Source organism: Magallana gigas, chromosome 4 (genome assembly GCF_963853765.1).
Source record: "Magallana gigas chromosome 4, xbMagGiga1.1, whole genome shotgun sequence".
Lineage (NCBI taxonomy): Eukaryota > Metazoa > Mollusca > Bivalvia > Ostreida > Ostreidae > Magallana > Magallana gigas.
The window spans coordinates 42,270,744-42,295,167 of record NC_088856.1 but is presented as its reverse complement, the minus strand read 5'-3'; the positions used below and the strand labels follow the sequence as shown (position 1 = coordinate 42,295,167).

The window sequence follows — 24,424 nt, the reverse complement described above, 5'->3', positions numbered from 1 at the left end:
ATACATTTGTAGAAAGACTTTATTATTGTGAACAAAAATTAAATGATGATATATTATATATACAGTATGACTTTTGTGCAATATTGTGGGAGAAAATTGAATTGCCGTGCGAGCATCTTCCTCTCTCCAACAAAAAAGTTCCTCAAAAAACAAGTTAAAATCCTTTTAGCAAGATCGTCTGTAATTCTGTTAATATATTGATCGGGATCGACATTCAATTTAAACCAGTCTTGACCGAATCCATCGACACTTGTACAGGGAAGTCAGACAAAAATATAAACAGTACACTACTATCGCAAAGAAGTTTTGTTTCAAAACACAGGTATTTATAGCTGTTTGATTTTGAAATTGTGTAGACTTAATAATTAGGGATAATCTCTTTAAGGCTTTTACCTATCCTCAACATGAATGAACTACCACAGGAGTCGGCGATTTTATCAATTTCTGGAAAATAAATGAGAAACAGGCAAAAATCTTACCAGTGAGCTTCTAGAAAACTCGTTGCCATCCTGTCGCTTCGCTCGCTACGCTCGCGAAGCTCACTGGTAGGATTTTGCTTGTTTCTCATTTATTTACAACAAATTGATAAAATCGCCGACTCCTGTGGAACTACGGACTGTAGTGGTTGTCGACTACTCCAAGGACGAGTTACCTATGATGACGGGCTGTGACGTCACCTGGCGGGAGCCCGTGGCGAAGACCCCGATCACTTTGGACTGCTGCCTGAACGAGAACAAGCCGTATTCCAATACAGACCAAATCAGCTATGTATCGGTAAGTTCGGGGCAACCCACATATGATATAGGTGTAAAAACACTATATTGGCGCCCAACTCGAGGCCCGAACTCCGATTTAGCGAAAGGAAAATTTTTTTCCCGTAGTCTGTCAGAATTTTTTCTTCTTGAGTCAAATTTTTCAAAATAAACGTGTGTAGCCGCCATTTTTGGGGGCTCCGCGTGGTTAAACTTATTGAACTTATAGCATTCGATGATAGTATTGTTAGCTTAGAGTAGGATTCTTTTATTTGTTTAGGCAACGTTGTTTTTGCATCATACTTTTATATTTTGCATTTATCTTTGCACTATTTTTTCTGTCTTGGCCACGTGCTCCGGTGTGCGCCATTTTGAAAATGAACGATTCTTTAGAGAACGCCTTTGCAGCGTTAGGGCTTAGCGAAAGTGATAGCGATGACACCATAACGCCCATGGGGGAACCTTCTGTTCAAATTGGGCGCTCGTCTCGCAAGCATAGTTATGGTAGGCTAAGTGATGAAGAGGATGAGCACCTTTACACTCCTAGACCATCGGTGAAAGCGCACATGTACTCTGCTTCAGACAGCGAGGAAGAAAGTCACCCCCCGGTGAGTAGTACGGGGTACCTTCGGGGTGAAACTGCGTTGCCCAACCGTCAGGGGAGGGGGGTTGGTAGTACCCAGGGTGCCAGTTATATTAGGCCAGCACAGTTTCAGGTCCCTAGTGAAGTACATTCAGGTGTTAGTCAGGGGTCTGTGATAAGATGCAGTTCGCCGGTGGGGGATTATGACTTTGTCCCACCCAGTGCTATATATGGGGACCCCATTTCACGCGGTTCTTATGTGGCCCCTACCCCTGGGAAATCCCCGCCAGGCCATAGTGCTAAGGCTACACTTGAGTCCAGGGATCCTGTTATTTTGCCTCAGCCGGTATCTTCAGCCAGTCCTGCACTGGCACCCCAGGCCTTGGTCTTCGATTCCCCACCCACCCCTGGTCAGCAGCCCCACCCCTCTCCTGCTGGGGCCACAGGCCCCGCACCCCAGCCCTTGGGGGGTCAGCATGCCAGTCACCTGGGGGCCTCCTCAGTCCTGACGAATCCGTTTCCGGGGAACAATTATGTAGCTCCTAGTTCGGCCCAGCTCACTGATTTGCAAGTGCAGGGCTCTACAACGCAGACCTCTACGACCCAGGGACAGATTGTAGTGACATCTAGTGGGGGGACTTCCACCTCGGGGCAATTACACCAGTCACATGTCGACCCAGGCTATGCACATACCACGCCCTACCCCTTCCCGGGCTATCAAACTGTAGTTAGCCCTGATGGCACCCCCTGGGGCCTGTTCGTACCTCCATCTAGCAGCCTTGGTTACCCTGCCCCTGCACCTGTGGTGCCGCCCCAGCCTTATTATTTTAGACAGGAGGGGGGAGGTAGAGTAGCTCAGGTTTACCCACAAATGTACGAGTCCTCTCCCAGGGAGACCGGGGTACACTTTCTTAATCCTAGCATACATGCTCATGCCCCACAGCAACCCAATGGCCCCCCACCCAGGGACCTTTCACCTGATTACGGGAGAACCCAGGCCCCCGCTGGGCCGCCCAGTTTGCTGACCCGGCAACATCGTCCACCCTTTGCATTACCTACCCAGCCCTTGCCCCACCCTGTTACCACTACCTCGCGCCGCACATTACGCAGTCACGGCGATAGGCCACCTGCGCCCCGTAGCAAGCCGAAGTACAAGGACCTGCGGTATGTTGGCAAATCCAGCTGGAAGGCGTTCCTTCATAAGTTCGTGAGGCTCTCGCGCAGCCAGCAATGGACCAAGGCCGAGCAACATGACCAGTTCTGCTTTTTCCTGGAGGGCGCAGCCAGCGAGTATTATACTCTCCTACTGGAAGTCTGTCCCCGTCCACGGTTTAAGGACACCCTCAAGAAGTTTGACAAGCGCTTTGGTACCTCGGCTCCGGATCTCACCCACCAACTCAATTTCCAGTCTGCAACGCAGAACAGCGGTGAGTCCCTGAGAGAATGGGCAGATCGTGTGCTCACATTAGCCACACGAGCTTTCCCCCAGTTGCCAGACATTCACACCCAGGCCATCCCCCGCCTATGCTATGGTGCGGAAGATGTTGACGCTGGCCTGCATGCGCTGGATGGCAGCCCTAAGACGGTCGAGGAGGCATTGGACAGAATGCAGTATTACCAACACTCGCGCCGCAGCAAGCCTCACCGGCATAAGACAGTGAGGGAGTTGACAGAGGAGGCCGCTTGGTCAGAGGGAGTGGAGGCAGACAGGAAGTCTAATGATGAGATTGCGAGCCGTGTATCTAAGCTAGAAGAAGCCCTGAGGGAGAAGAGAGACACCCCCGCCTTGTCAGAGAGTAAAGAGGTGCAGGACTTGAGAGGACGGGTGTATCAACTGGAGATGGCCCTGAGGGAGGCCGGAGGGAAGCTTGAGGCCACCCCATCACCTATGAGTAAGAGTGGGGGTCCCAGGGAAAGTTTGTGCTACGGGTGCGGTGAAAGAGGACACTTCCGTCGGGAGTGCCCTTTGGATAATAGGCGTAGGTCAGATGGAGGGGTAGGTGGGGCAGAGAGACACCCCCCACCCAATCGAGGTGCCAATCCAGCAGAGGGGAACCGCGGAGGACCTAGGTTCCGGAATAGATCTTCCAGTGAGAATCGGCTTTCAGGAGCCGTGCGCATGCTGACCCCGGATAGAAGTACGGAGGCAGGAAGGCACTCCGTAGATGATAGAGTTCAGGGACAACCTACGGAGAAGTCAAGTTGTGACCAGCAAGCAGCTGAGGCCCGCTCTTGCACGAAGAGCGGGAAGGCACGTAGTTGGCTGAAGGTGAGATTTGAGCGGTCCAAGTCACCCGATCTGTTTTCTGATGATGAACCTGTGGTTCCGGGGAGGGGATTCTCAACTCCAACCGAGTCCTGAGCGTGTGCCGGATTTCAGTGTAGAGATTGCCGAGTTTAGGGAGACTGAGGTTGAGGTCATGGAGGACATTGAAGAGGACTGGATGCCCCAGTCCAGTGAGACGGCCGGGGAGGTAGAGGACCTGTGTGTGGTGGTGGGGCAGGTACGCCCACAGACCAGTTACTCGGTTCCATTGAGGATCCAAGGGTTATCTATAGAGGCCGTGGCGGACACCGGGGCAGAGGTTAGTGTCCTAGGGAAGATGTTTTATGACCAGCTAGAACAAAAGCCCCCTATTAAAAGGCATGTTACCTTGCTGCAGGCAGGACACGGAGCGAGACTTAAGGGTTTTGTAGCAGGACCATTTGATTTTCGTGTGGGCCAGCGCACACTTAAGGTTGACCTGTATGTTGCTCCTCTCAAGGACCAGATGCTACTGGGGATGGACATCATGAGAGACCACGGTGCTCAGCTTGACCTGAGGCATGGGATACTGATTCTCGGCGGTGAGACAATTCAGATGACCTATGGACGGGGGAATGCTCGGACGGAAGCCAATGTGACTTTGGTGAGGAAGGTTCGAGTTCCTGCAGGCTCTGTAGTCATGTGCCCTTTTAGGCTAGAGAGAAGACTGTCAGATTACCTGGTTGTGCCAAGGATTGAGGACTTGTCGGATGCCTTACTCATGCCACATACGTATCACGCTGCGGGAGAGGCGTCCCTGGCTTGCTTTGTTAATGCGTCTGGAAAAGATGTGTCCTTGGAGGAGGGCAGTGTTATCGGAGAGGCAGTCGAGGCGGAGCTATACGTGCCGGTGCCCTATTTGATGAGGGAGGTGCGTAGCATGGCTGAGAGTGGGCCCGAGGGCACACCACCGGAAGTACCCACCCATTTGCAGGACCTGCTAGAACGATCCTCTGCGGAGTTGAGTGATGAGGAGCGGTCCCAACTTGCTAGCCTGCTGTCTGAGTTCCAAGATGTGTTTGCCCGGAGTGAGTTTGATTTTGGAAACTTCACTGCCCTTGAGCATGAGATTGACACTGCAGATGCACCGCCAGTCAAGGAGAGGATGCGGCGTACTCCTGTGTTCTTTGCGGGCGAAGAGGAGGCGCACCTCAAAAAGATGCTTGACGCTGGAGTGATCCAGCCCTCCATGTCCGAGTGGGCTTCAGCGCCAGTCCTCATCCGTAAGAAGGACGGACAAGTCAGGTGGTGTCTCGACTACCGCCGGTTGAACAATGTCACCCGGAAGGATGTTTTTCCCCTTCCCCTCATTGATGAGTGCCTTGATACCCTCTCGGGAAATGTGTGGTTCTCGAAGCTAGACGCTAACTCCGCATTTCATCAAATTATGATCAGCCCCAAGGACAGAAAGAAAACTGCCTTCATTACCCGGTATGGCCTATTTGAGTTCCGGAGAATGGGGTTTGGTCTCTGTAATGCCCCTGCTACCTTCTCCCGGGCAATGAATTTAGTGTTACGCGGGCTGACCTGGAGTATCGTTCTGGCCTTCTTGAATGACGCCCTGGTGCTGGGGAGTGATTTTGATGACCACCTGGCTAACTTGCGACAGGTGTTCCAGCGATTCCGAGATTATGACTTGAAGTTCAAGCCCAAGAAGTGTGAGCTGTTCCGGCGCCGAGTGGAGTTTCTGGGAAGGCAGGTCAGTGGAACGGGAGTAGAGATGGGGGATGAATACATAGAGGCCGTGAAGCATTGGGAGACTCCCACTAATGTTAAGGAGGTGGAGCGGTTCCTAGGCTTCGCCAATTACTATAGAGGGTTTATTGCTGGCTTTGCTCAGATGGCACATCCGCTGTATAACATCACTGGCAAGAAACCCTTTGTTTGGGGACCTGAGCAGCAGACAGCCTTTGAGAACCTCCGGAGAGCCCTCACTTCACCCCCGGTACTGGCTCTGCCTACAGCCAATGATCAGTTTGTGCTGGACACAGATGCGTCTGCAGAAGCCATAGGAGCTGAGCTGTGCCAAGTTCAAGAGGGGCAGGAGCGAACCATAGCCTACGGGAGCCTCACCTTGTCCGCGGAGCAGAAAAAATACTGTACTACTCGGAAAGAGCTCCTGGCCGTCATCCGGTTCACACGCATGTATCGCCATTATCTACTAGGCCGGAGATTTATTGTACGTACGGACCACCATAGTCTCATCTGGTTGCTGAACTTTAGGTACCCCCAGGATCAACTAGCTCGTTGGTTGGAGGAGCTCAGCCAGTACAATATGGTCATCCAACATCGGCCCGGTAAGCGTCACGTGAATGCTGACGCGCTTTCTCGACCAACCATGTCTTCCAGATGTCAGGGGGTGGACTTCACTGTGAATCTTAGTGACTTGCCCTGCGGTGGATGTCGTAAGTGCACCAGAGCCCATCAATTGTGGAATGTATTTACTGATGAGGTAGACGATGTAGCCCCGCTTGCTAGGCCAGGAAGTTGGATTTACTCTCCTTTGCCGGAGGACGAGCTCGAGGGGACAGTAGACGGCCGTGCATCAGGAGAAGCCCAGCCATCGGTCAGTGAGATAGCCCTCGGATATGTATCTGGAGGACTTCTGGGACGGACTGGCGGTTTTCCCTATCCTGAGATTGACTCTGAGGGCGAGAGTAGCCCGGATGGACCTTGTAGGACCCATATCCGGATCAGCAGGTACCCTCAGTTCGCTTGCGTGATGGGAGTCTCTCCGGCGGACCCCGAAGGCCCGACGTCACTTGTAGGACTCACCCCTAGGGAGATGAGTCTTAGCCAGTCTAATGACCCAGAGTTAGGCTTGATCTTGGATTGGTTGGAGGGAGAACTGGGACCAGATGAGGGCGAATTGTTTCTGACCAGCCCGGCTGTGAAACACTACTACATCAACAGGAATCTGTTATATCTGGATAGTGACAAAGTCCTTTGGAAAGAGATAGAGGAGGGGGGAGAGAAGAAAAGAGTTTTGATTGTGCCCCGTGACCTGAGACGAGAGGTACTGCGCCTTTGCCACGAGGTGCCGGCAGCTGGACACCAGGGAATCGAACGAACTAAAGCCAGGCTGAGGGAGCACTTCTTTTGGTACAGAATGATGAGAGAGGCTGAGAACTTTGTCAGTACTTGCGGCCCTTGTAGTAGAAACAAACGTCCCCAGCGCCACGCCAGGGCGGAGATGATTAAGTACCATGCTGGGGCACCCATGGAGAGGGTGCACCTGGACTTCTTAGGACCACTTCCACGGACTCCGAGGGGAAATGAGTATGTCTTGGTCATGGTAGACCAGTTCACAAAATGGGTGGAATGCATTCCCCTCCCTTCACAGACGGCCGAGGTTACAGCTACAGCCGCGGTAAATGAGTTCTTCGTTAGGTTTGGGTGCCCATTCCAGATCTTCACAGACCAAGGGCGTAATTTTGAGAGCAAGCTGTTCACGGCGGTGTGTGAACTCTTGGAGATCCACAAGGCTCGTACCACCCCTTATCGCCCGTCGGCTAACGGACAGGTTGAATGTTATAATCGGACTCTCATGGATGCTGTCAGATGCTATATTGACAAGGCCCAGGATTGTTGGGATGAGCATCTTGCACAGATAGCTGGGGCTCTGCGCTCTGCAGTGAACCGTAACTCTGGTTTCACCGCCAATAAACTGATGTTGGGCAGGGAAGTTAACACACCAGCCAGCTTAATGTACAGGCCTCCCCTTCAAGAGGATCCGGTGAATGTTGGTACTTATGTGACAGATCTAGAGGAGAGGATACAGTCGGCGCATGAGACCGCCCGTAGACGCTTGAACACCTCGGAAGAGCGGATGAAGAGGGATTTTGACATTAAGGCAGCCACCCGCCCCTTTGAGGAGGGTGACTTGGTATACCTGCTAGATACGGCGACTGTTAAGGGCAAGTGCCGGAAGTTGAGCCTATCCTGGAAGGGCCCAGGAATCATCCTCAAGAGGCTGTCACCTTACCTTTACCGTGTGAAGACTAAGACAGCTGTGATGGTGGCAAACCACGACCGCCTTAAAAAGTGTAACGACAGGGATATTCCCTTGTGGCTGGCCCGATATCGGGAGAAGTTCGTGAGTGGCTCACCATGTGATGTAAGATCTGATGAAGATTCCGAGGCGCAAGGTTCGACTTTTCAGGGAAAAAGAGCCATCGAGGGCCCAGTTGAGGGTGATAACTGTCGGCCTCAACCCGCTCGCCGCAGAGGACGTCCTCGGAAGCGGGGTAAGACTCCTGAGGAACCCTATCGAGGAGGAGACCGACCCCCGAGGCCCAGCCAGTCATCCTCTGATACCACAGAAAAGTCACCAGAAACATCCACAGACACCGAGCTCTATTGCCTCTGTCATCGTCCTGATGACGGAAAACTAATGGTCCAGTGTGACCAGTGCGACTGCTGGTACCACGGCTTGTGTGTGGGAGTCTCGCCGGAGGACGCCACCACTATGGACCAGTTTGTGTGTCCGACGTGTATGGGGGGAATATCTATTAATAGGGTCTTTTTGTTTTACAGAGATGACGATGATTACGATGAAGAAGAGGCCCCGCAGGCCCCCCACCACCGGGGGCCGCGAGGAGGAGAGGTTCGAGAGGGCCAAGTTCGACTTGCCCGTTCCTGGGGTGCCTGGTGCGGACCCGCACCATGAGAACTCATGTGACAGTGGCCCACCTACATCCAGTGTTCCGGAGGTCTGTGCCCCCTGAGGCGGGGGCCAGCCTCCGGTACCGCGTTCTTATGTGGATGGCTCACCACCTGCTGGGGGAAGGAGCCACTCCAGAGGACCTGGCGAGGGACGTCCCAACAGGCGAAGTGTTCCAGGAGCCCGCCGCCGGTGTTCCCACCGATTTGAATCGGGCCATGGAGGCACTGTGCCGGTTTGTGGGGGAGGACCCCCCTCACCGATTTGCCCTGTTCGGTCGGCTACATCCCGCTCTCCTGTTACATTGGAGGGTACAGGCACATCTAGTTTCCCGGTTGGGCCCGGACCTAAGGAGGGCCTACCGGGAGCTGTGGAGCAACGAGACAGTCAGCGGACACCCATTGTCGCAGTACGGGATGTTTAGGCTCTTGCCACCCCCGCCCCCGGCTCCTTGCCATGAGGACTGGGATGCCCCTGATCCCCCAGTCCTGGGGAGCATCTGCCTGGAGGAGTCCGAGGACGAGGACGCCACTACCCCTCCAGAGAGCTTCAGACAGGAGGAGTCCGAGGACGATGAAGCGACTACCCCTCGAGAGAGCTTCAGACGGGAGGAGACCGAAGTAGATGAAGCAGCGACCCCGCCCGAGGAGGAGCCGGAGGACTATGGCCCAGACCCGACCTCGTCCGAGGATGAGCTGGTGGGCGCCTTGGAGCCCTGGGACCCCTGGGTTGCAGGAAGAGCGAGGGGAGTAGAGTTCTCTCCGGAGTTCCCCCGCCCGCCACCTGGGACTGCGACAGGAGGGTACATAGCAGTAGACTAACCTCGCAGGTATGCTGGAGCCCGCCGGGTCCACATCTTGATCCTGGAGGAGTGGTAGGTACGCGCCCTCCTATGTCCCCCCCAGACCCTGTTTCCTGGACGGTTAGTTGGCGTTTTCTATTGGGCGGAGGCCATCATGTCTTGTATGGCCCCATCTGCCCATATTCTGAACTCGTAAAAGTGAGGGCTGTTGATCCCAGTATAGATTGGGATGTTGATCCCAGTATTGATTGGGATGGGCGTTACGCGCCCCCTGGTGATGTGTTGGTTGTAAGTCCAGCTTAGTGGAGTGGACGGAGCCGGCCCACTGGTAGTTTGGGCCGAGTCCCTTCGAAGAAAACGGAGGGGAGTGTAGTGGTTGTCGACTACTCCAAGGACGAGTTACCTATGATGACGGGCTGTGACGTCACCTGGCGGGAGCCCGTGGCGAAGACCCCGATCACTTTGGACTGCTGCCTGAACGAGAACAAGCCGTATTCCAATACAGACCAAATCAGCTATGTATCGGAAAGTTCGGGGCAACCCACATATGATATAGGTGTAAAAACACTATAGGACCATACGGTGTAGATTTTTATGTAAACAAAATCGCACTCGGTGACTTGCGTAACATTAGAATTTTCTCAAATTTTCAGTGGATTTCTGAAAGAAAAATATTTTAACACCTCTTTATATTTAAAAAAAATGGTGAACGTGACTAGTATTCACAATAACAATGTATTCATGGTTATGGTTCTCCTATCTCTCTGCCTTATCTTATTGTAAACTGGAATTCTAATCTTTGACTAGAGAGAGATACATATTTATGGACATCTCGTACTGATTGTGATTTGTGACCTCTTTACATGCCCAAATGTTTTATGCTTGTACAAACTGCATGTTCACAATATGATATGTAAGTCTTTGATTGTTGTAATTGTCACTCGAGTAAAAAAAATGCAAGATTAGCTGATGATGTAACAGTATAATCAGTTTATCCCATAAGTAGTTGTGAACTGTTTATTTTAGTTGATGTATTTTGGATTTCATTGTTTTATACGATGGTTGTTGGGAAATGTTCTAATTTATCTAAATACCCTCATGCTTGATATATTATTAAATAATTTACAGGGTACTAATACCATTTATAATATAAATTACTGTTATACATGCATTGCATCCCATTTGTCATGCAAGAAGAAAATAACCCATTTAAAACAATTTTTGTAACCAATCAGTGTACTGTATTAAATTGAGGTCTTTAATTCAGAAGTATTTCGAAACATTCACCACTGCATGTTTCTATATTATGTAAACATCCTAGTTTTTCAACCTGAGTTTTACACAGGTGATTTGAATTACAAAATACTTTAATGTATAGCAAGATAACCAAACAAATGGACCAACAAGAAGTTGTATAGGGAAATTTTTGTGTTGATAACTAATATTTTGAAGGTAATACATTGATAAATATTGCTTCATCTCAATCATCTGTACCATTTTTTTTGCAAAGCTTCCACTGAAAATTCAGTTTTACGAAAACTCATCTGATTAGCAGTTTACATTAATGTAATGCAAGATTTAGAAGAAAAAAGACATTTAAAACAATTTTGTAACCTATCAATGTACTGTATATAATTTAGGTCTTTAATTCAGAAGTATTTCGAAACATTCACCACTGCATGTTTCTATATTATGTAAACATCCTAGTTTTTCAACCTGAGTTTTACACAGGTGATTTGAATTACAAAATACTTTAATGTATAGCAAGATAACCAAACAAATGGATCAACAAGAAGTTGTATAGGGAATGTTTTGTGTTGATAACTGATATTTTGAAGGTAATACATTGATAAATATTGCTTCATTTCAATCATCGGTACCATTTTTTTTTGCAAAGCTTCCACTGAAAATTCAGTTTTACGAAAACTCATCTGATTAGCAGTTTACATTAATGTAATGCAAGATTTAGAAGAAAAAAGACATTTAAAACAATTTTGTAACCTATCAATGTACTATATTAAATTGAGGTCTTTAATTCAGAAGTATTTCGAAACATTCACCACTGCATGTTTGTATATTATGTAAACATTCTAGTTTTTCAACCTGAGTTTTACACAGGTGAATTGAATTACAAAATACTTTAATGTATAGCAAGATAACCAAACAAATGGATCAACAAGAAGTTGTATAGGGAAATTTTTGTGTTGATAACTAATATTTTGAAGGTAATACATTGATAAATATTGCTTCATCTCAATCATCTGTACCATTTTCTTTTGCAAAGCTTCCACTGAAAATTCAGTTTTAGGAAAACTCATCTGATTAGCTGAGTTTACATTTAACAATCATGCTACTTCTAAGATGAAATACATTAGCCATTATATATATGGCAAAACAATGGCCGTCATTATTTAATATTTAAAATAACCAGCATTCAGTATTGTTGATGCAACTTCTTGTTAAGTCAGTATAAAAGATCCCAGCTGAATCGCTGTCATTATTACATGTACTTCCTGTTTTGTATACTGTTCACGTTGAATCATATTCCTCTGACATCATCGTAGATGTTGTTTATCTTTGCTTGCATGAGTGAAACTTGAAATTTATAAATTGCGCAATTTCAGTTCAACATTTTTTCTTATTCAATGTCATGGAAACTGGCTGTTCATCAGTGCATGTTTAAATTTTTTTTTTACATCATTTTAAAAACCACTGAAGCAGATTCACAGACGTTTACTTCATGGTATTGGATACTAGATAAATGTTGAACCCCTAGCTTCTGAAATCCGGGAACTTCATATTATAACACATCAAGTTATTTCAATGCATTCTGATTAATGTCAAATCTGATACAGATGTATAGAATAATGCAACCCCTTCAGAAATCTTAGCAGTATACATGGTATATAGGCATTTTGTTCTGAATTTGAAGTTACAAAAACATTGAGGCAGCATGATTGGATTGGTAAATAGGTTTAACCTTTACACTCGCTTGAAAATAAAATTGTACATAACTTCTTACATTTCTCATGGGAAACATGCATTCTTGAAAAACGTTGATTTAAAAATAGAATTAATTCAAAAATCCATTTTAAGCCCATATTGGTATGTTGTAATACTAATTGACTGAAATTCAAATGTAAAAGACTCACTTGCATTCAGTTTGAACCCACTGGACCTGAGAGAGAAATCATTTAAAAAAATTTGTTTTTATTCCTTTGTCTGGAGAACAGCAATTTTTGTTAAATTACATAAAGATGTGGAAATCTGTGTCTTCCAAATAGAATGTTGAAGCTGTGGAGTAAATCCAGTATTTCTCGAGACATGCCACGAACTATGTAATTTATGCTAATTAAGAAGAATATAGAGAAATTTCAAATTTCAGCTTCCACAAGGTCTGCTTTAAGTTCATAAATTACGTGTTGTTTTCACATGCAGTGTATATTAATATTGGTATAATAAGTCAAGTATCTTATTGTCTCTAAAAATATGAAACCTTTTTTATACTAATCAGATCATGCAGGGAAACTGCCTATATAGCTAAAAGGCCCAGTAAACTCTGATTGGTTTGATAATCTTGCATCAGGCTGCATGCTAGCTTGCACAATCAATTTTCTAAAACTTATGCTCTTACTTTTCAATTCATGTAGGAATTCTTTGTAGAGGAGAGTTCCACATGGCATAATTAAAATGTCTCATATGTGTGTAATATTACATTGTGTTTAACTACATGTAAATCATAGGTGTTGTTTTATTCGTAGTATATGATACAATGTTTGAATTTCTTATGGATTTCTATAGTCTATATTAGCATTAATAAATTCTAGCATGATGTCTGAATCAATAAGTAATGACAAATTGGAATAATTAATCTGCAATATGCATAGCAGCTTTGACTAAGCTGCAGTGCATAATGCATTTAATATTATCTACAATTTTTTTTTATTAAATACTGGTATAAGTTTGGTCTGGAAGCTGTCAAGAATTTAAAATCTTTGATATTCCAAAAAAACCTCTTTAAACATGATGACCAGTACTTAAAGGTAACGGAATTGTGAAAGTTCAAGGTCGTTGATTAAGTTCAAGGTCACATTGATCATACTCTGTGAATACAGTTGTTTTTTTAATTTATTAATTGGAAACATTCAGTGTAGCCACATACTTTTTCCTTCAATCTTACACAGTATTGAATTTATTGGAAACTTAATCAAAGTAAGCAATGTCTATAAGTGCCCCATCCTCAATGTTACGTGTTAAAAAACGATAATGTTTCATGTTTTTGCAAACAGTCCTTAATCTTCTGATGCACATGCAGTGTAAGTCAAGCTCCGAGGCTCGGAATTTGATTGATTCAAGTTGATAAGCCAGTGTTGTTGTTTATTTTGGCCTGATTCGGGGCCAAAATTTCCTAATATTTTCCCAATTTCAAGATAAAAATTTATTTTGGATGAGTCTGCCCCCCCCTCCCCCCACTTTCAAAAACGATGCTAGGTGCCTGCCTGCCCTCAAGAAACAAGTTAAAATCCTTTTAGCAAGATTGACTGTAATTCTGTTAATATATTGACAGAAAATTCCCAATTGTATTTTTTTAAAAAAAACCCACTTTGCATGAGTTGTCAAAATTTTCAAGAAAGACTGAATAGAATTGTAAACAATTTGAAAAACTCTAGAAAAGAAGCATTGTCATTTGTGCTTTAATTAATATTTGAATAAATGAAAGCTGGAAATCATAAAATTCATCATAACAAATAAAAACCATTTTCCCATTTTTCCAGTTTTGTTGCTATTTTTCCTAATTGAAAGGGCCCAGCACCCAGTCCCAAATTGGTGAAAAAAACCCACTGTGTGCCTTATGGATATATATAACAATCGGGGTTGTCTCTAAAAGTTGAAGTAATCAAGAAATAAACAAGTTGAAAGGAATCAGGGGGTCTAGCTTATACCTAGATTGTGTTTGAAATTCAATGGTAGTCTGGTATAAAGTAAGGCATTATATAGGAAGGGAATCCCCCCCCCCCCTGTCATAGAGACAACCCTGAGCCATGCAACGAATATCACTGCATAATGTGAATGAAAATGTAGTGGATAGATTTCACTTAAGAAAAAGCTAAAAGTTCCTGCAATATAAGCTTTTTTAGAAATAAGTATATACATACAAGTATCAGTATATATTTTTCTACTGGTACTCAATATCTTATTAAAGAAATGAATTAAAGTGGCCAGCATTTTAGCCAGATCTAGAAAATCGATATTTACTACTTTTTTTAATAATTCAGGCAAGTAGAAAGTAAAATCAGATTATGACATTTTATTGGAGTGTTTTGACATGATCAGTTATTTACGATAAAGGGAAGATGTGACAAGATGACATTATGAATGAAAAGATAAAATAAATCTTGTGCGATGATGCAAAAATCCTCATTGTTCACATTAATCGTGTCGTGGAAAAAGGACGCCTGATACTCAAAGGTGGTATTTCCGTGTATTTTTGTTTCGTTTCACCTTTTTCTACCTGTAAAATATTGACGTGTACAAATCATTATTTTGGTGCCCAAAGGCAAAATTGCAACAAACTGTGTTTGTCATAACTGGATTTTTCCAGATTTGTTTTTATTTTTAGAATTTTAGAAATAGTCATTCTAGCATCTAAATTATCAATGCCAGGCAAAATTTTATTTAAATTACTGCTTTAAAGTCTTATTATGTCAACTTTCCCCCCTCCTTTTTGGCCTAGAAATATAACTACTAACAAATGTAGCATGTGTATGAGTTTGGTTGCTGGCATTGAACAGTGACTGCCCAAGATATATGAGGTCTGCTAGAAGCTTTACTATTTGTAATACTGTAGTGATATCTTTTTGGCACTCTCATCATTAATTTGAGTCTTGGTCATCATTGTTCATGGTAACAAACCAGACATTTTCACCTCTTAATGCACAATGTATGTAGAAACCCATGACTTTGAATGGTGAACCCTCGTTACAAAAGGTATGATCTCAAAATTAATCACTCCAGATAATGCTGAAAGAAGGTGATGGACTTAAATAGTTTCTCGTTAACGTTTGTAAAAACTCCCTACTTTGGATTTTAATGTGTAGAGTTATCTCCCTTTGTTTTAAGAGTTCAGTTTTCATGAACCAAGGCTCCTTCTGAATTAGGGTACATTTAAGTAGTTTATTCAGTGTATATGTAATGAATAGACAAATAGAATTCATTCTAAATTCTTCTAAATTGTTAGTTTTGTTTCAAAAGGCATTTGATGCCTATCCATATCAGCCCTGTGTACCCTGAGTTAATCTACTTTGGTCAGCAATCGCCATTTCCTGGAAATGTGTGAAATGGTTCTATGTGATTATCAGCTTAATGTAAACGGATTAGCCACTGTATATTAATCAAAATACCTGATTTCTATAGCAAACTTAATGCAGAATTTTAAAAATATTTTTTCAAGCTCATAGCATGTGATTAAATGTTTCATTTTTAGCATTTTCTGAAAAATTTAGCCATATTTTTGGTATTTTTTTCAAAAATTTCCAAAAAATAGTTCCAGGTGTAAAAGAATTAAATCATCATTAGCATCATCATGTAGACATATTAGGTTAATGAATGTATTAGATTAATGAAACTTTTGACAAGTAATTAATATTAAATGAAGCTCTTGAAATTTGAATATTGTGTATAACATGCTAGATTTTGCATGTTATTTCAGCCTTCCTGGACCAGATTTCAAAGGCCTTTAACTCTGATGCAGAATACACAATTCCCACCAAATTTCAGAGGGAGGTGTATTGTATGTATAAGTGTCAACCTACCAGGTTTAATCAAAATCAAAGAAGAATTGTGTAATTATTAGGTCACATACCACTATTTTTATCCTGTGCTCATTGACCACGCAAGTAATTCCATTCTAAAAATGTATGTATCATTTCAAAAATTCCTAAGGGTACTAAATGGTCGAATGTGGTTCCTTTTATGGCATGGATGGAAAGAAGAAGGTTTGAAAAAAATACAGGCAGGAAAAAATTTAGAAAAATTATCTTTACAGGCGCAATAGAAAGGGTGTAAAGAGGCCAATGTTTACACAAATTCCAAGTGAAAGTGAATTTTGCATGGTAGGGGTTATTTTAGAGGCCATATCTCAGTCCTCTCTAAATTGATTTTCCTGTAGTTTGGATATGTTGTTGGACTAGTATCGTTCTATAGGTATGCTGTATTTGAACTCATTTGAGCCGGTGGAATTTTTTATTTGATTTATTTTTGTATAAAGGAATAAGAAGGAAAAATAATTGTGGTATGTGTCCTATCAAAGGCAGCCAAGTTTGAATGTTGACACATGGCAAACGGGTCAAACTGACAAAGATAATTTTGCTTGTTGTGCAACATTTTACATGCGAAGGGATACTTGAAACATGCTAAATATATTTGTGCCAATTTCCTTGAAGTGATGCGTTGCCTTTTCACTCATGACCGTGGTTTTACGTTGTTTTGAATTTCGTTTATGCTTTTTAACTTAAGAAGAAATATTGCCTGTATTTTGGAATTTTAACGTATCGAATCAAATATAGACTTCGGTAAATCAGACAGTTAATATTTTACCTGTGCAAAATTAGCATAATCTGATGCACTAACAACATATTATATTATAAATACTATACATTTTATTGGTAATTCGGTATTATCTCTACGTTATGGTTTATTATAATGCAACGTGTTTTGTTAAGATGCTCTGCATTTTCAGTCTAAACAGAAATTGTTTTTGCTGCTAGAAATATATAGGTATATGTATATTATGAAAAATAAATTGTGCTCTTTCTTTGTTTTAGTGCATGTTTCCTCTGTTTTAATTGTTTATTTACAATGTTCTCTTCACTAATCATTTTCAGTTGTGTCAAGTTTCGAATTATACGCAAGATACAGAGCTTTGCTCACAGAACTGAGGCCATGCTTTTGTTCATTCTGAATAGGAAATACCAAGTTTAAAAGTCTCAAGTTGAATGTAATTAACTTCTAAGTTCTATATCTTGCTTATAATTCTACGATTGACGCTGAAATTTTGATTTATCACTCACTAAACTTTAAATACTTGTACAGAAAAATTAAAAGGATGATTTGCTATAACAACTTTTTGGGGCTCTTTCCTTATACGATGAATCTACCAACTTTGATGGTTTTTCAGACACAATTAAATTAAACCGACCTCTTTAAAACAGTTCAAAACATTACTGTTAAATCTATTATCGCAATTCTTAAGAAAAAATTACAGCGGAAAATCATCTTGATTTGTAGCCGTTTGTTAACGTTGATTTTGAATACATTTGAAAATAAAGTGTGGGCCTTAGTAAAAAAAGAGTGATATGCCTGTCAAATACATTGCAGTCTGAGGCTCATTGAGAGAGGGGGATGGGGGTAGACCTTATCAGAAATCTTGACAAGCAAAAAAAACCAACAGATTTTGAGTATGGCTTTGTCTTACTTTGCAAAAAAAAGTGGGGGGGGGACCCCTCCCCCTCCACCCAGTTCCGACGCCTATGCATTGATTATACATGTAATAGCTCTTTAACAAATCACATGACAACATTTTTCATTCGATTGTATTTATCGATCAAGTGAGTAAAGTTATAAATCGTAGCACGAGTTCACGCCTAGTAAACAATAATCGTTTATAATGTGGAAGACCAATTAAATTTTTGAATGTTTTTAATTTCAGCACCTTAAGGTGCAACTTTCCTCTTTCACATATAGGATTTTTAAGGCGTCGAGTTAATGCTCGGCAGCCTTCTAGCGATCGTCTGGATTGGCAATCGTCCAAAAATTCATGATCTGCACCGCCTTTTAAATGTGCACAAGAAATAAGTTCCTTAAAGTATTAAACGTATTACACGATTTTTATTCCATTTATTCAACTACATTGTGTACAAAATGGTTATTGACAACTTATTGCATAAGTATAAATTTGCCTTTTCTAGAATAGCGGATGAATACAATAAGGTGTAAACATTCACTAAATATTTTTTTAGTTTATCGCTTACATTTTAATTGGAGACCGTGCCCGATAGAAATAAAATTTGATATGTAAATTTATTTGTTATCGGGCACGGCCTCCAAAATAAATGTAAGCGATAAACGTATCTAGTGATTTTGTTGCAATAAATAAACATGATAATGCAGTCGGTTTGGTCGAGCATATTAAATAGCACGTGTGTTGGATTTGCTTGTAAACATCCTAAGCAAAGGTAATCTTGTTTCAATCGGGAATTGAAATTCATAAAAGTATGTTTTATTATTATAAATAGGGACACACTGTAAAGTTGTTCAAAGACTGTTTAATGCAGAAAGAAAATATAATTTATTTTTGAACTTTGAAATTTCTTTGATTTTTGTTATTGATATCATTTTATAAATATATATAAAAGAAAATGTCAGCTCGACACCTTTGTGGCGGTTCCGGCCTTTGATTTTAAAATAAAATTCAATAACTAGCTAGTACAATGTAGGTGAAGATGAATATGTACCTATATGCACATTCCCATATATAATTTGATCGTTTTATAAAGTGAGGAGGCAGAACTAAAATAAAGGGAATTGGAAGTTAAGAGTGTTGTCCTACCAAAATTTAGTTTTATATCTTGCATAGGATCTTATTTTTGGTAAAAATGGTATTTCATAAGGGTATAATGTCGTAGATTAAGTGCAGGAAAATAAGTGAAAAATTTGGATACAGTTCATTTTATGGTATTCTTTTTTTTGGTTTTTCTACCGAGGGGCCATATGGTACAATAATTCCTTTGAACACCCATATTAAGCCATTGTTGCTCAGGTGAGCGATGTGGCCCCATGTGCCTCTTGTTTATATTGCCATAATTATATACTTGACTGTATACATGTAATACTGTGTTAAACTTTAATTTTAGTTCCTGTTTAACTTTAATTTTTCTCTACTTTCAGATATCACTTATATACATGTTATGCTAAGTCCACTTTTTAGTTACTGACTAATTTTTAGACGGGGTCACGTGACCCCGTTTATTGGAAGTCTCAAACCGGAAGGCACGCGTAGAACACATGAATTAAGTCTACGCGTAAGAAAATAGTGCAGAAAGTTTTCATGCATTTCAGTAAATATGTATCATAAAAACACGCATTAAATCTTTTTAAGTCCTCTGTGTTTAAACAAAATTCTATTTAGAAAATAAATAAGTAGTTTTATTGATCAAAATATTCTTGCTCGGGTTCAAATGTGGAATGAGTTACGAAACTGAATGCACAGCGCCGTTGACGATTCAGTTGGTGTACGAGCTCATTAATCAATAGAAGAGGTTGATGGTGGAATCGAAATTAAAGATCCCAAACGCAATGTGCCATTTTTGAAAAGATGTGAATTTTATTTTGACAATCTTTCACCTTAATACTACCAAACTTCATGCGCAAGCCGAAGTTAAAATCGGGACGGGTTATACACAGATATTTTACAAATAAAATAGGTGTTTCATTGGCCTCCAGTCTACTTGCGGTATGCCTGCTGTTCGTCTCTAAAGGAATTTTGTACAAAGAAAATAAAAACAAGTCTAAACTTGCCTTCTCGTTCGTTGGCTCTTTATTTGATTAAACTGAATTTAAATTTTAAACAATGCATTGTAAGCAAAATCTATAATAGATTATACATTTTGGAAGACTTATACATCATATAATATACTGGCACTGTACCAGTTATCGGCTAAAATTTAACGCTTTCTTTTCGTAATTCCTTATATCTTGATATTTTTTGATAAAAATTGACATACTTTAAAAAGTGAACTCCTTATTTATCAATCTGTTAGTTTATATCATTATTTAGAACCCAAAACATCTTGTTTTGTGCTTTTAAGCACGCCCCGAATTTGCCGAGTTTTTACGATTTACTGTACCAGTTATCGGCTTTGTGATAATAACATAGTAAAAATATGTGTTCTTGTTAATTTTATACTCTTCTAAATGTAGTTTGAATTATGTCCCATTTGAGGTCAGACTAAGGTATTCGGGGTCATGATACATTGTAAACAAAACGTTTATTATAATACGGTAATACACCAAATCGTATACTATCCAATACATAATTGTGCAGTCAGGCGTTGAATTGCGCTACGAATCTCTCGGAAATTCGTGAATTCCTTTTGTTTATACATGTTAAATGTATTGATTTTATATGTCAAATCAAAGAAGGGATATAATAACGTACCACAAAGAGGTAATATTCTATTTTTAACTTATTACGTCACATCCCCCACTGCTGAAAGTGCAAAGATGTAAAATCAGCGGTAAACAATGATCGTTTAAGCTCACGTATAAAACATATTCAGGAAAGTTTTCAAGCAAACTTACTTTTCTTTATTCGAAAAAGACGACTGAATTAAAAAATCTTGGATTGTCGCGTGCTATCAACCCGAACTCTCAGTTTAGCCGATAACTGGTCTTAGCCGAGAACTGGTACAGTACCAGTATACAATCTTATCGATTGAAGTACCAAGTTAAATGTTAATGTTCATGTTTTCCGGCTTAGTTGGAATCAGGCTTGGGGTGAATTACATTGTAAAATAATGCATTACATTACCATTACATCATGAATTAGGGCATTAAATTACCATTACCATTACTTAATTTTCTTGAAGTAATGCATTACATTATCATTACATGAGTAAAGTAATGCATTACCATTACTTTGTGAAAAGTCAATAAGTTTTAAAAAAGTAATTTAAAAACTAAGTAAAGAGTTTTTGTAAATATTTCATAAATAAAACATGCATAAAGTATTTACAGGTTCATGTTCATGTTCACTATCAGGTTCAAATTTAATGACTTATACAAGATTGCTGTTGCACTTGTAGTTCTCAAAGTAAGATTGGTCCTGTAACACTTACACGCTAATGGCGGAGTTGACAATCTCTGTTATTTATGTCTCTGATTTTCGGAGTATGATTTTTAATGAAAGGAACGGTTGTATCGTAATTCGTGTAGGTGATGCACGTGTTGACACAAAAAAGTAGTAAGTGGCGAACGGATTTATTTTTACCTATTAATTTTGCATGAATCGCAAATGAAGAAAATCGTGTCAAATAAGTCGGTTTTAAAAATCAAAATGGCGACCGTGACAAATCTTTTTATTGTCAAAGTTCTTGGAATCTTATTGTAAAAAAAAATATTTCTTCCGTCAGGTGTCGTGTTTGTTATCGGTATACAAATGTTCACTTTGTTTGTTAATTCAGCAGTTTTAGAGTTTTCGGGGTTTTCATAAAACTTTTATTACGGATACCGTCCGACTTGTGGATTTTCCCTTGGATCACAAAATTGAATAAATCTAATGATTTAAATCATCTACTTTGATATAGTTGTTTGATTTTCCCGGTTAGTAGTAATTTTTAAAATTTGTCCTTGGGGTCTTATTTTACATAATATACCGTTGTGTCAATTTTCTGCAATTATGAAGGCCGGGATATAGTAAAATTTAGACAAATTATCAGACAATTGCAAAAAAGCCGAATTAACATAGATTGTAACAAATAATTCAAACTCATAAATTTTGGAAGCATATTCGAGGAAATCCAGGACAATTACAAATTCAAACTTTCAAGACCCCGTCTTTCAGTACTCTCAGTATTTTGATTTTCCCTTTGCTTTCAGATACCATCCCCATTTTTGTGATTCGCCCTCAGTGCAGAGCACACAACATTTATTTAGAATTTTGCGATGAACGACGCAGACTTCTAGTTGATCGAGATCTGTATCAACCGGTGAGTAATTAACAAACCTAAGTACTTAGGTTCACCATTTTAGAAGATATCACCTGATGCACGAAAGAAGATCAAAATTGATTGCTGAAAAGAAAACTATTTATTAGTTCATTGATCAGTATTTGCAGCTTTCTCATATAGGAAGGAAAATTTGTTTGTTATATGAGGGATTTCAGAGGAGAGTTTGTTTTTGTTCAAACCTTCAGATCATTTTGTGGGGTTTTTTTTTTTTTAAATTTTTTTTTGTTTGAATTGGCATAATGCTCCTTTGGCAAAGGAATATATTCAGGTAAATTTTTCCTTTTATTTGAGCAAGTCATGGCCAAAAAATTTAGAAATTTGCTAGAACGTGGAAAATCAAATTGTGACTTTACTGCAACCTGGAAAATTCGAAATTAACAACCTGACATAATTACTCTATGAATCACTTATATGAAATAACTTTGTGTAGTTAATCATTTTTCATTAAAATTTAAAATTTCTAAACTTAACTATAACACTCTAGATTGTTATACATTGTAGTTAAACTTAGAAAACTATGATTTAGGACCATCAAATTTAATGTAACACTCCTATGAACCATTTCATTACGGGTTCATTAGAGACTTTCGGTCATAGGCTCGGACAATCGTTTAATCTTTGGACATGAAAATAAATTGATATATAGTATCTGTCTCATGCACATTCAACGCTTAAAATGGTCAGTAAACATTAAATGATGAATGGTTGTTTATATCTGTTTTTAAGGCCAGAAGGATGTCCAAGATGGCGATACAGTCTCCCTACTCAGCGACAGCGGTTACTCCACTAAATCGAAGAAGTTGAGAATGAAAGTTTAACACACAAATTAATATTTTAATTTTAAGATATAATCAAATGAACTACATGTATCAGTGCATTTGGAAAATGGAGTCAATACTGTAACAGCGAGTACATTTTCAGCTAGATGTAATAAGACAATGACAATGAATGACAATGAACTTTATTCTCATAACTGAATTTACAGTGTAGAGAATATTCTTGTGTACAATACGTACAAACAACAATATATAATAAATGAAAATCATTGGTACAGTCATGATGAAGAGATAACAGGTAAAATTTTATGTTATAGTTTCTAATAGTTTACAAATATTGGTAAGTTGGTTTATGTTTGTGACATTAAACAGTTTTTCAAATTTTACAACATTTGGATTTGTTATGAAATGATTTGCTTAACATATAACCCTTGAATTGGATATATATATATATATATATATATATATATATATATATATATATATATATATATATATATATATATATATATATATATATATATATATATATACACTACCATTTGTTGTAAATTTTCTTCAATAAAGTTTTATCATTGATAATATTTGTTTGGATATCTGATTTGAGTTCGTGTTATATAAATCGCTAAACGAAACTTGTGAAATATTGAAGGCTTTTTAACGCGCATGAAATCAAATCATTTTTTGACTTTTTTCGATATTCTTAAATATATGTCATAGAATATGTCAAAAGTTTAGGTACTTGAATGTAACTTAAATATACATTTAGATGAATGTATCGATTGCATGACGCGTCATGTGCAATAAACACGAATGGATCGCTTTCAATTTTTAATCATGCACGTGCACGTGCATTGTGATGACTTGCTTAATATTGTAATAGCGATATTACACGCATATTTTTTTTTATATTTTACGTTTTAGTTTATGCTTTCATTAGAATTAATTCTAAATAGGCACACGTCATGAAAGACTTTTTCCATTATGTTTCTCTTTTCGTTTTTAGCCAAAAACATGTATCATAACAAGTTTCACTCCCCAGTGACAATCCTGTATCCAGTAAAAAATATAAAGAGTGTATTTATCAAACCAGCTTGTATTGAAATTGATAACGATACATTTGATATGATTTTTTACAATATTTTAAAAATGTATCTATAATAGGTTATTTATTCTGAATTTGTATGATTGCAATGACCACTAGGGACAATGTAAACGGATAATCAAACCAAGCAACATATACAGTCATCCATTTGCAACATAATTGTACATACAGCATGAGTGTTGGGCAAAATTGAATATAGGATTCTTGCTGATATATGTTTCTACGATATGTTGTTTAACTGGAAATGCAGTACGTAGAAGATTCATATTTTCGACAATGAACGTCGATAATGAAATAAAGAAGACATTATAAGACATCTAGAGCTATATAATCAACTATTAATGATGATTCAAATGGTTTATACTCTGTCTCGAGTTTTTGCTTCAACCACTTTACTCCTGATATTTCGATTATAATAAGTACCTTTGTGCTCAAAACGAAACGCTCCCTCTACCGCTTTAGGTTCCAATACACATCCCAAAATAGAAAGTCTAAGGGGATTGTTCATTGTATCAGCCATGAAATAGTCAAAGTATAGGTCAACATGATGCCTGTAAAATGATGTCGACATATGCAGGATAATTATGGCAACATGAAAACATTGTTATAATATGCAAAAAAGAAAAGATCAAAATTTATTTTATAAAATTGTT

The 24,424-nt window shown here is 40.1% G+C and overlaps 1 long non-coding RNA gene across 1 annotated transcript; it reads left to right on the top strand.

The window, feature by feature from the left end:
* Positions 1-212: 212 nt before the first annotated feature.
* Positions 213-23,109, top strand: LOC136274816 (uncharacterized). The gene is made up of 3 exons (XR_010713229.1): positions 213-322; positions 21,760-21,869; positions 22,617-23,109. It is a non-coding gene; the product is annotated as an uncharacterized lncRNA (long non-coding RNA).
* The last annotated feature ends 1,315 nt before the right edge of the window (positions 23,110-24,424 follow it).